Source organism: Curcuma longa, chromosome 1, assembly GCF_044706935.1.
Source record: "Curcuma longa cultivar G26 ecotype Majalengka, Jawa Barat chromosome 1, ITB_CL_G26_1.1, whole genome shotgun sequence".
NCBI lineage: Eukaryota > Viridiplantae > Streptophyta > Magnoliopsida > Zingiberales > Zingiberaceae > Curcuma > Curcuma longa.
The window spans coordinates 1715579-1726508 of record NC_133861.1 but is presented as its reverse complement, the minus strand read 5'-3'; positions in this window follow the sequence as shown (position 1 = coordinate 1726508).

The window sequence follows — 10930 nt, the reverse complement described above, 5'->3', positions numbered from 1 at the left end:
GTAAGGCGGATTAGTTTACTTAGTCGTAAATAGCCCCAAAGGCTATTTATATGCATCTGCGTAGCAGAGGTACTTATCTTATATTATATACAGTTAGTCTACGCCAAAGGGGCTATTTATCTTCTTGGGGCTATTTATCTCCTTTCGGAAATAGCCCCAATATTTATCTGCCCAAAAATCTAGTAAAGGAGATAAATAGCCCCAAAGGCCCTACTTACTATAATTAAGTTCTAATCCGCCTGTATATAATATAAGTTCCTCTGCTACCCCTGATTAGTCGTAAATAGCCCCAAAGGCTATTTATCTGCTCTGCATAGCAGAGGTACTTATCTTATATTATATACAGTTAGTCTACGCCTTTGGGGCTATTTATCTCCTTTACTAGATTTTTGGGCAATTTCTTTATATTTATTTTAGGTCAATATCTCCTTTATATTTATTTTAGGTAAATATCTCCTTTATATTGATTTTAGGCTTAGTCGTAAATAGCCCCTTTGGCTATTTATATGCCTCTGCGTAGCAGAGGTACTTATCTTATATTATATACAGTTAGTCTACGCCTTTGGGGCAATTTCTCTCCTTTAGTCGTAAATAGCCCCAAAGGCTATTTCTTCTACTCAGCATAGCTGAGGTCTTTATATTATAGTAAGAGGGATTAGAACTTAATTATAGTAAGTAGGGCCTTTGGGGCTATTTATCTCCTTTCGTAAATAGCCCCTTTGGCTATTTATATGCTCTGCATAGCAGAGGTACTTATCTTATATTATATACAGTTAGTCTACGCCAAAGGGGCTATTTCTCTCCTTTAGTCGTAAATAGCCCCAAAGGCTATTTATCTGCTCTGCATAGCAGAGGTACTTATATTATAGTAAGGCGGATTAGTCTACGCCTTTGGGGCTATTTATCTCCTTTCGTAAATAGCCCCAAAGGCTATTTATCTGCTCTGCATAGCAGAGGTACTTATATTATATACAGGCGGATTAGTCTACTTAGTCGTAAATAGCCCCAAAGGCTATTTATATGCCTCTGCGTAGCAGAGGTACTTATCTTATATTATATACAGTTAGTCTACGCCAAAGGGGCTATTTATCTTCTTGGGGCTATTTATCTCCTTTCGTAAATAGCCCCAAAGGCTATTTATCTGCCCAAAAATATAGTAAGTTATAGCAGAGGAACTTATATTATATACAGGCGGATTAGTCTACTTAGTCGTAAATAGCCCCTTTGGCTATTTATATGCCTCTGCGTAGCAGAGGTACTTATCTTATATTATATACAGTTAGTCTACGCCAAAGGGGCTATTTATCTTCTTGGGGCTATTTATCTCCTTTGGGGCTATTTACGACTAATCAGGGGTAGCAGAGGAACTTATATTATATACAGGCGGATTAGAACTTATATTATGAATGTGGGGCCAAAGGGGCTATTTATCTCCTTTTATATTTATTTTAGGCCATTCTATTCTGTCTATATCTTCGTTTTTCTTCCCTATACCTGCTTTCTCTCCTCTCGTTTCCATTGATCATTAATGTAAGGGCTTATAATACAGGGAAGATCTAATAACAATATCCGGGCTCGAGCTCCTGCGATTGATAAGTGCTCGACCAGGGGTCCATTTATCAGTCTTTCACGCATGAACTCATCTTTAGTGTGTCTACTTTCACTCTCTACTTGACTTTCACTTTCACGCATTCAGTCTACTTTAATAAATCTGACTATTATCTAACTATCTCACTCTCGGTTGGATAGCTTGCATACTCATAAGAGATGTATAATCTGGAAGCATCGAATCGAACTCAAATTCCGTATAGAAATATAGAAGTTCAGCCCTCGCTCTCTCCTTTGGTCGTCAAATTCCCTCACTCAATAAAGTAAGGGCTTCAAAGTCAGTTCTTTCCAGAACGTGAGAGAGAGTCTTTTCAGAGAGAATGAACGTAGAGATCCCATTTTTCGACTCTCTCTTTCTCACTCGTACTCCATAATTCACTCTTTGATCTTTCTTTTGTTCTCGCTCTCTCCTTTGGTCCTATGAATCTCTCACTCATGAAAGTAAGGGCAGACAACGAACAAATAAATAGTTATTACACTAGGTACGAGTGACTGGCTCAGAGTGTTCAGTCGAATCACCATGAACCCCGGGCAGATAAGTACTGCAGAGATAGAATAGTTCCTGTACTGCATCGGACGGGAAGAGTCAAGCGGGGCAAAGTTGAGCAATGCAACTTAAAAGCCATCCTCTAAAGATTTAAAGGAGAGCTATGCTAAGGAAGTGAGAGAAATCAAGAGTTGCTCTTCCCTTGCTCTCTCAGTTCGTATGTAGGTATAGGAAGGCCCGAGCAGAGGGATTGCCAAGAGAAGGGTTACGACATAGTCATTCCTGTCAAGAGTTCTGCGTCTACGCAATGCTCTCTCTCCTAGTGTAGGTATAGGATGGCCCGAGCGGGGGATTGCTAAGGAGAGGGTCGCACGGGGCACCCGGCTCACTGTCCTCTCGTTTGACTTGCTCAATAAAGTATAGGAAGACTACAAAAGGGTCGATCTAATAACTATACTTTCGGCCTACAACTCAAGTAGAGAATGAACAACTGTTGCAGATAGATCCTATTTCATTTAGTGAGTTCAAGTAGAGAGTTCAAGTAGAGCAATTTCCATTTGTTTAGAATTTCTTTCGGGTCAGATAAACCTTCCATTTATATATCTTTCAGGAGAGTTCAAGTCGAGATAAATTAATTTGTTTTGAATTTACGAGAGTTCCTGTGTTAGAATTCACTACTGGGCTCGACCTAAAGGTTGTCTTTTTAGTTAGAGTTTAGGCTAGGTTACCAGCTCTACTGCCCTCATAGTCGCAACCAGAGCCAGGCAAGGGGTCACTCAGCTGTCTTATCTCGCTCGGCTACGCACCAGAATTGAATGATTCGACTGAGCTTGACTAACCGGCTCGTCTTTCCAGGGACTGAAGTATAGAAGGGAAGTCTAGTATTGCATGTAGCTTCGCATTCAATAGAACTAACATAGACTAGCGCACTCTCAGCAGGTATAGAGAGAGAGCGACGTGGCCGAGATGCATAGGGCTTAGGCCAGGAAAAGAGCTGCTACTACTGGTCGTATGATTCCCTCACTCTATAAAGTAAGGGCAGACAACTAAATACTATTTCTATGAATTAAAGTTTATGTGAGGCGCTCAGCTCACACTCAAAGTTTGTTCATAAATTATTAGTAATATGAATAAGAGTTCTCAATTCACTCACATACATTTAATTCGCGGTCTCGTATCTCTTCTTCCAGTCAAGAGTTCATAGTCTACGCTCACTATCTCTCCATGTCTATCATTGGTCGGCCCTAAATTACGGCGAGCACTTAATGTCCATCTCCTACACCCATATGGTAGCGCCCTAGCAAGAGTCGTTCAGCATCCTACTACATTGTAAATCAAGTTATGAGTACATAGTCAGGTCATGACCCTCGGATCAGACTTTAGGGATCGACCAAAGGGAGGGAGATTCTTTGTTATTAGTAGGGTCGCACAGGACTACCTTAATTCTCTCCTCTCGTTTCACAAACTATATAATGACAAGGGCAGAATTTATATTTATTTTAGGCCATTGAATATTGATCTTTCCTACACCCTCTCAGTTATGGTCGAGCCAATCTGACTTCGTATATCTCGCTATCAGTATTTCTATCCTGTCGTTACACTCAGCCCTTCCATTCACTCAACTACTATAAGTATATAAGTTTTGCAGGGATGGACCTAAAGGAATATCTTACAGTTAGAGCTACATCGACGTAATAAAGGAGCCTTGCAAAGAATAGAGAGAGAAGAGAGCTTAGGAAAGGTACAGAACATAGAGGAATAAGACAGCTGAGATACTTGCACTATCCGTTCCTCTTTAGGTATAGGAAGGCCCGAGCGGGGGATTGAAAAGGAGAGGGTCGCACGGGGCACCCGGCTGGCAGTCCAGTAGGTATCACTTCACCCTTTCTTTTATCTTTATTTTCTAACTGAAAAATGTAGGAATAGAGCCTCTTTCTATTCTCTCACAATCAGTCTTTTGTTCTCGTTTCCTCTTCTTATTTTTATACACCCTAACCCTAATTCCAGATACTATGGGGCAGCCTATCGAGTTCATGCTGCTCGTACTCATGTTAAGCATGATTGCTGGACCGGGAGATAGTCATATCTACTCACTCTCCTCTCGTTTCCCTTTCTCTCTCCTTTGGTCGGCCTTACTTAATTTCTATCCTTCTTTTAATTTATCAATCATTCTATTCTCTCTTTTTCTTTCTTTTGAATGGGTCCACTTCCCTTTTATAACCGTACGAGATCACATTCCGAACCGAGTCACCACATCTTCACATTAGGTCCCTATTGCTGTCTCTGATTCCTTTCCTACTTATTATGAGGAGATAGAAGATAGAGTTTAAGTACTTATAGGAATACTCATAAACTCATATTTTATAGATGGTCGATTGGTCTCTTATAAATAACATAATCAATTGTTAAGCTTAAGTGAGGTAGATATTCATTAGTCTGTAAAGATAGATAGGAAACGATCCTTACATAGAGAGATGGGATTACGAGGGATCACTCAATAAGTGAGATGGGAAACGATAGATATAGAAAACATATTAGACTTATACTGGGTTGCTCTCCTGTAGGAATAGGTACCCGTTGGACAGAAAGTGAGATACCCCGTGTTTTTGGCATAAAGAAACTTTCCCCTAAGTAACGTGGGATCACCTCAGTCATAGATATATTGAATGAAAGATAGATAGACAGAGTGAGAAGCATTAGATGCATATGAGGCTCCGCACCTTTTCTATCTTAGTTGTTGCCATTCACGAGGCCAGAAGCAGACAAATAAGGCTATGCACCTGTTATATTTTATAGTCTTAATGAGGTAGGCAAAGCCCGTAGCAGGCTCAGCAGCAGGGAAGATCAATAAGATAGCTACTGGGACCACACAATTTTCATATGAATATTAAAGCCATCCGAGTTCTAATACTCATACTATAAACACATAACATGTTTCTTTCACTCACGTCGAAAACTTTATCAATAGTCGTTCTCGTCCCTTACTTCTTCTTTCTTTCACGCATGAAACAAGAAACTCTCCAGATATATACAGATAAGGAACGTTATCTGCCCCTTATGAAGATAAACAAGAAAGAGAGACTCTAGACTCTCTCTCACTGTTCATAGCTCTCTTCGCCCTTGAGCGCATTAACTCATCAAAGTCAAACACTCCCTATAGGTCGATCCCTGTCGTTCATTCTCAACTTTGACTCTCTCTTGCTTAAAGCAAAACAGTTAACGTTATCTACCCCTGTAGATCTTATCTGCCCCTGTCGAAGATTCATCACTATATTACCCGAACGAGAGAAGGACGCTTCCCCGTTCACTCAGACCCAAAGACTCTCTCTCACTGTGAATAGGTATCCCAAAAGTCAATAAAGAACAAACTCGATTACACTCCTTAAATCAACTGATAAGGAACGTTATCTGCCCCTGTCGAATAAATACAACACTCTCTCTCTAAATTCTAATCTTTCGTTCACTCGTACGTTCAAACTCTCTCAACTTCCCTTTCACTCCTTAGTAATTCGACCTCCTCTTTTTCTTTTTCAAAGCAGCCGGATTGCCGGCTCGGGCTGGTCGCATTACACGACCTATTAATGTGCCCAGCACTTATTGGGTCCCGCAATTTCTTTTTATTTTAGGCTAGAGAAAAACTAGAATTCAATGATTTATATATTAAAGAAAAAAATTTTTAAATTTATAAAACAAAAAAGAAATTGGATTTCTATTTATTTAGGGAAGAGTCAATGGTACACCATTTACGTAATACCTTAATTTGCTTGGCTCGAGCGCATGCGAGAGAGAGAGAGAGTTTTTTATTCGGCAGAGGGATGACGAATTATTGTGATAACTATAAATAGGGGATAGCTATTTTCTTCATTCATTTCTTGCAACTTGACCAGAACATCATCTTGAATCTCCAAAGCTTTGCAGGGCAGAGCAAGACTTGAACTCGAAACTGAGCCTTCGTCACCGACTGCGGCTTTCCTTGACCTTCCTCCTCACCGGGCATCCTTTTATCCGTCCCCATAGGCAGGCACTGTCGCTAGTCCGGGGGCAGGAGATAGAAAGAACAGAGTAGCCTTTCCTCTCTTTCTTCGATTAGTTGAAAAGAATTAGAAAAGATTTTAACTTGAAACTGATCCTCGTATTAGACGAGTCTTGGAAGGTCAACCCATTCTCTTATGAAATATGAAAAGCCCTCCGATTGATTGCAAAGATCGCGCTACGCCAGAGTGGTTCCTCTACTCTCCTATTTCCCCGTGCTACCCATTGACCGATCTCCCGAACCTAATAGGAAGAACATAACTTCCTTAGCAGGTCATGGATGGCGTAAGACAGAAACTCCTTCCTTACGCTTCGACCTTTCACTGCTACCTCTACAGTCACGCGTCCTTCCCCTTCTCTGCCTGCCCGCTCCTATCCTTGTCTTCGTTCAGCTCATGAGTTCATTCGAGGCCTGAGATGTGTTGAAGCTTCGCCGACCTCATTTCGAGTAAGAAACCTCATCTCGAGGGAAGTAATAAAGAAATATAAGCCGTCTTACGAATAAGAACCACTATGGAAACTGTCCATCGCCCACCGCAGAACTCACGAGTAGCTGCTCTCCCCCTCTGACCCTACCGCTTAGTGCCCCTACCGATTCACTTATGAATAAGCTCCGTCTACCACATACGAGAGCACACCGCTGATTTAAACGGGCTCTGCCAACCGCTGAACTTTAGATTAGAACGAACGAGCAAAACCACGTCGCTGTCGCAGGAAACTGACTTTTATATTAGGCCCAAAAATATAGCCAATATTATAGTAAGGGGGATTAGAACTTATATTATAGTAAGTGCGGAGAATTTACTCTTATATTAGGCTATAATAAATTCCCAATATATGTTAGGTACTATAATATAAGTTCGCTATTCAAAACTACGAAAGATCTAGTGAATGGTATTTCCTTATGCGAGCACAACTACTAAACTGCCTAATGGTCGGCTCCTTTCAATCGCTCCTTCTATGGCAATGAGAGGGTGGAATCCTTCTCTCCGCCTACTCTAATAGGCCCCTGATGGACGATCTGACCTCAGATCTTTATTAAGAGCCTTAGCACTCCCGTCGCTCCATTCATTGCTGGCTCGAGTCGGTCCTTTCTCCGCATATAATTAAATACCCTCTGTCAATAGCTCACACTCGCTGGTCGGCTCAGTGCATCTGTCCCTATATCTTCCTTTCACTCCACTCGCTGGCTCCTACTTACGCATCCCTCAGTGGGTCATGTGTCCCCCGGGTAGGTTTGGGGAAGAGACTGCCTCCTCACCCTCACACGGGGGAGTCTGGTAGTCATGCCATCCAATTCCTATCAGTCCTCTCTGTCCGGCTGATCTGCCCGAAAGAGTGAGACCCTGGGAAGAGAAAGAAAGGATCCGGATACGCTTCCCCCATCTTGGCTCCAAATTAGCACCGACCTCCAATCACCAAAAGAGAAGAGAGGCCGAGGGAACTCCATGGGATTCACATTCACCACCGTTGAGTGATGGATGGTCTAGCACCTGGGAAGGATCTCTCTACGGTAGATAGATAGGGGAGAGTGGGAATGAGCCCTCCATTGAACCGAATACTGAATGAAACTGATCCTCGTCACTGACCGTAACTCTACTAAGACCGGTCGAACTCAAACATAGTGGGAGGGCTTCCATCGAACCCGTGCATCCGCAAACTAATCTCGCATCTAACTCCAACTCCTTTCTCTTTTCACTGCTCGTGGGCTCGCTCCTTTCCTTTCCTTTCATGAGTCGGCTTCTGTTCAACGGAGTTCTGTTCTGGCTCGGAAAGCATTTCTCTGCTCTAGGAGGCTCGGAAAGCATTTCTGTTCAACGGAGGTTCGCTCTTTGGTGGGCAGCAATCGCACTCACTTCACTTTGGTGGGCTCGTTCCACTACGTTGTTAGGATTGCTTTGTTGAAAGTTCGGATTGCAGAGATCGCGCACGTAGGCATTAGAGCACGTCCGAAATACGAGTCCGAAACATTCCATGGAAACCCACTGAACTAGGGGTTAGGACCTCTCATTCCCTCTGTCCTTCCCTTAATTAAGAGTTTGCTCCTTATGAGTCGGCTTTCCTTCGCATGACTCGCTGGCACTGAACGCTTCTTTCGCTCCTCTAAGCCTTCATCTCAGTTCCTGATCCCATCCTATTAGAGTATGGTCGAACCTCCTCTTGAGCTGGGGAAGACTACCCCTATTGTATTGTTCAGTTCTGAACAACTATTCTTGAGTCTCTCTGCTCTGCCAGCGAAGAGAGTGAAACCTGAGCCCATCCCTCTGCTCCACCTAGTCCTCTGCGGATGAGTCTGACCGGGACTGGGGTCTCCCATTGCATTGGTCAAGCCTTAGCCTCCGGAGACGACCCGAACAAGAACCATTCATTCTATTATTCATCTACAAAGCCCTCCGATTAGCCCTTGCACTCACTCTGCCGCCCAACTGGGAGTGGGAGTGAGCCTTCTTCTTGACAGCTTGACAGCGCTACCTCCCCCTTTGTCCTCTTCTTCTTTCTTGACGGCACTACCGGGCCTCAAACCAACTCCGGATCAAGCAAGCTATCTCTCGACTGATTAGACCGATGGCATGCACGCACCTTCTTTCTCTTGAGTTGAGTGCCGGTCCCTCGTGAGATCTATGCACACCATTGAGACAAAGAAAAGTAAAGAAAAGAAGCGGGGCAAGAAAGTGCGCAACTACTATTTATATAATGAAAGGAAAAGATAGGAGCTCGGGGTCGGCGGCTAGGCTCCACTCGCACTCGAAGTGAAGGAAGGTCTGTCTAGCTCTGCCTAATTTCATTCACTTGAGGTCTATATTCTGCTCCGCTCTTCCGAGCCTTCATAGTCACTTGAGTTCAGGTCTCGCTACCGTGCCTCGCTTCGGTGATGACTTTGCACCGCAATTGTATATATTGGAGCTAGGCTTACTGAAATTGGTTGACTTCGGGTCCTTTCACTCGGCTACGCAACCTAGTTCCCGTCCGAATTAAGGATTTCTTTGATTGCTTCAATCACGTTGTTTGCAAAGATTTCGCTTCGCTCAACTGTTGCGGATGGCAAAGATCTCGCGCGCTTGCGCGCGCTTTGGAAATGGATTGCAGAGATCGCGCTCCGAACTGCAGAGATGTCGCTATGCTCCACTCTGCCGCTGCGCTTGACGGAGCCGCGCTCCTTGCGTCGCTTGACTCCGCGCTCGCTATCGCTCAACTCTGCCGCTATCGCTTCGCCAGGTTTGCAGAGATTTAGCTTTTCGCTCAACTCCGCGCTCGCTGTCGCTCAACTTTGCGGGCTCGCATAGCTTCACTTGTCGCTCCGCACCTATGATCTAGTCTTTGGCTAGCTGCACTTGCCTCTCCGCCTTGTCCAAAGCTCTTTCGTTCGCTGTTATTGCTTCAGATGGTCAGCTGTGGATTGCAAAGATCGCACTTTAGACCGGTGAGCTGGGACGAGTGATTAGACCTGGGCACACCTTTATCGAACCCATGAAGAGTAGATCCGTGATTGGTCAATTCGTTCACTCCTCAATTGTATATATTAGGCTTCTTTTCTTAGTTGATAGTTGACGTTGATAATCTTTGTTGACAAGAATTGGACCATAAGAAGAGAAATTCACTAATCGTTCTAAGGCACTGAACGGAGGGAGGACTAAAGCACTGTCATCACTCGTATTACTTAATAAAGAAAGAACTTGAGCCCATCCTGAGAGTGAGCCTACTTAGATTCGGAACGGGTCTAAACGCTGAACGGATCTAAATTCAGTCCCTTGACAGAGACTTTTGTCCACGAGAAAGCATTACGTTGAGTGCGAAGCCGGGGTAGCTTCCTATATTGCTGGCCTAGCCAAGTTCACTGAAGACGCTTCCCATTCCATTGCCCCTAATATAGTACCCTGGAATTAAAATTTGCTTCACTGGATCGGTTAGGCACATTCTACCTTTCACGGTACCACTATCGCGGTCACTTCAGTTCCACTATCGAAAAAACTGCCTAGCCAAGTTGACTTCCCACTATAGTATAGCACCGCCCATCCAAGCCCATTCTACGCATTACGAGACACCCTCCTATTCAGGTAGTCTACGTCACTGTCCTTCCTCCCCTCCCTATGAGTGATGAACCCACTATGCGGGCTAGATACTCCATGCTTCCTCCCACGGATGAGTTGACTGATGAGAAGGGATTCCCACTGCCATTGAGTCTATGCCCGCTAGTCCCACCTTATGCCTGCTAGTCCCACTGCGCTTATGCCTGCTAGTCCCACAGTGCGCTAATTTCTTCTCTCTTGGGAATTTATTGTAGCCCAATATAAAAGTAAATTCGGAATTTATATTTATTTTAGGCCATTCTCTTTTGTCTGCCTGCCCCACTAAGAGCTCTCTCTGATCTTGCTTCCCGAGCCTAAGTTCAGTCTGATTGTCGTGGTGAGCGGGCGGGCAGGACTCATTGGGGATTAGGTGGAACTGAACTCTTGCTAGGGCTGGAGTTGGAACTATAGCTAGGGCTGGAAAGCTAGGTCAGAAAGAAGAAGAGGAGGAAAGACCAGCTCTAATAGATGGGCGTGCGGAAAAGGTTTAGTTGTTGAGAGGCAGAGCAGTGATCTGGTTCTTGTACTCCGGGCTTTGTAGATGAAAGAAGTGAAATTTTCGTGTCACCAGTTCAAAAGTAATGAATTCAAACAAAGGATTTCAGTGTTGCAAAGATCAAATCAAAGCAATCAGTGAAGACTGGTGAAGCGCAATCTCTGCAATCCGAAGAAAACTTAGATCTCTGCAATTCCTTTTCTTTCTTTGCAAACCGTGGGAAGCTTTTCTTTCCTATGC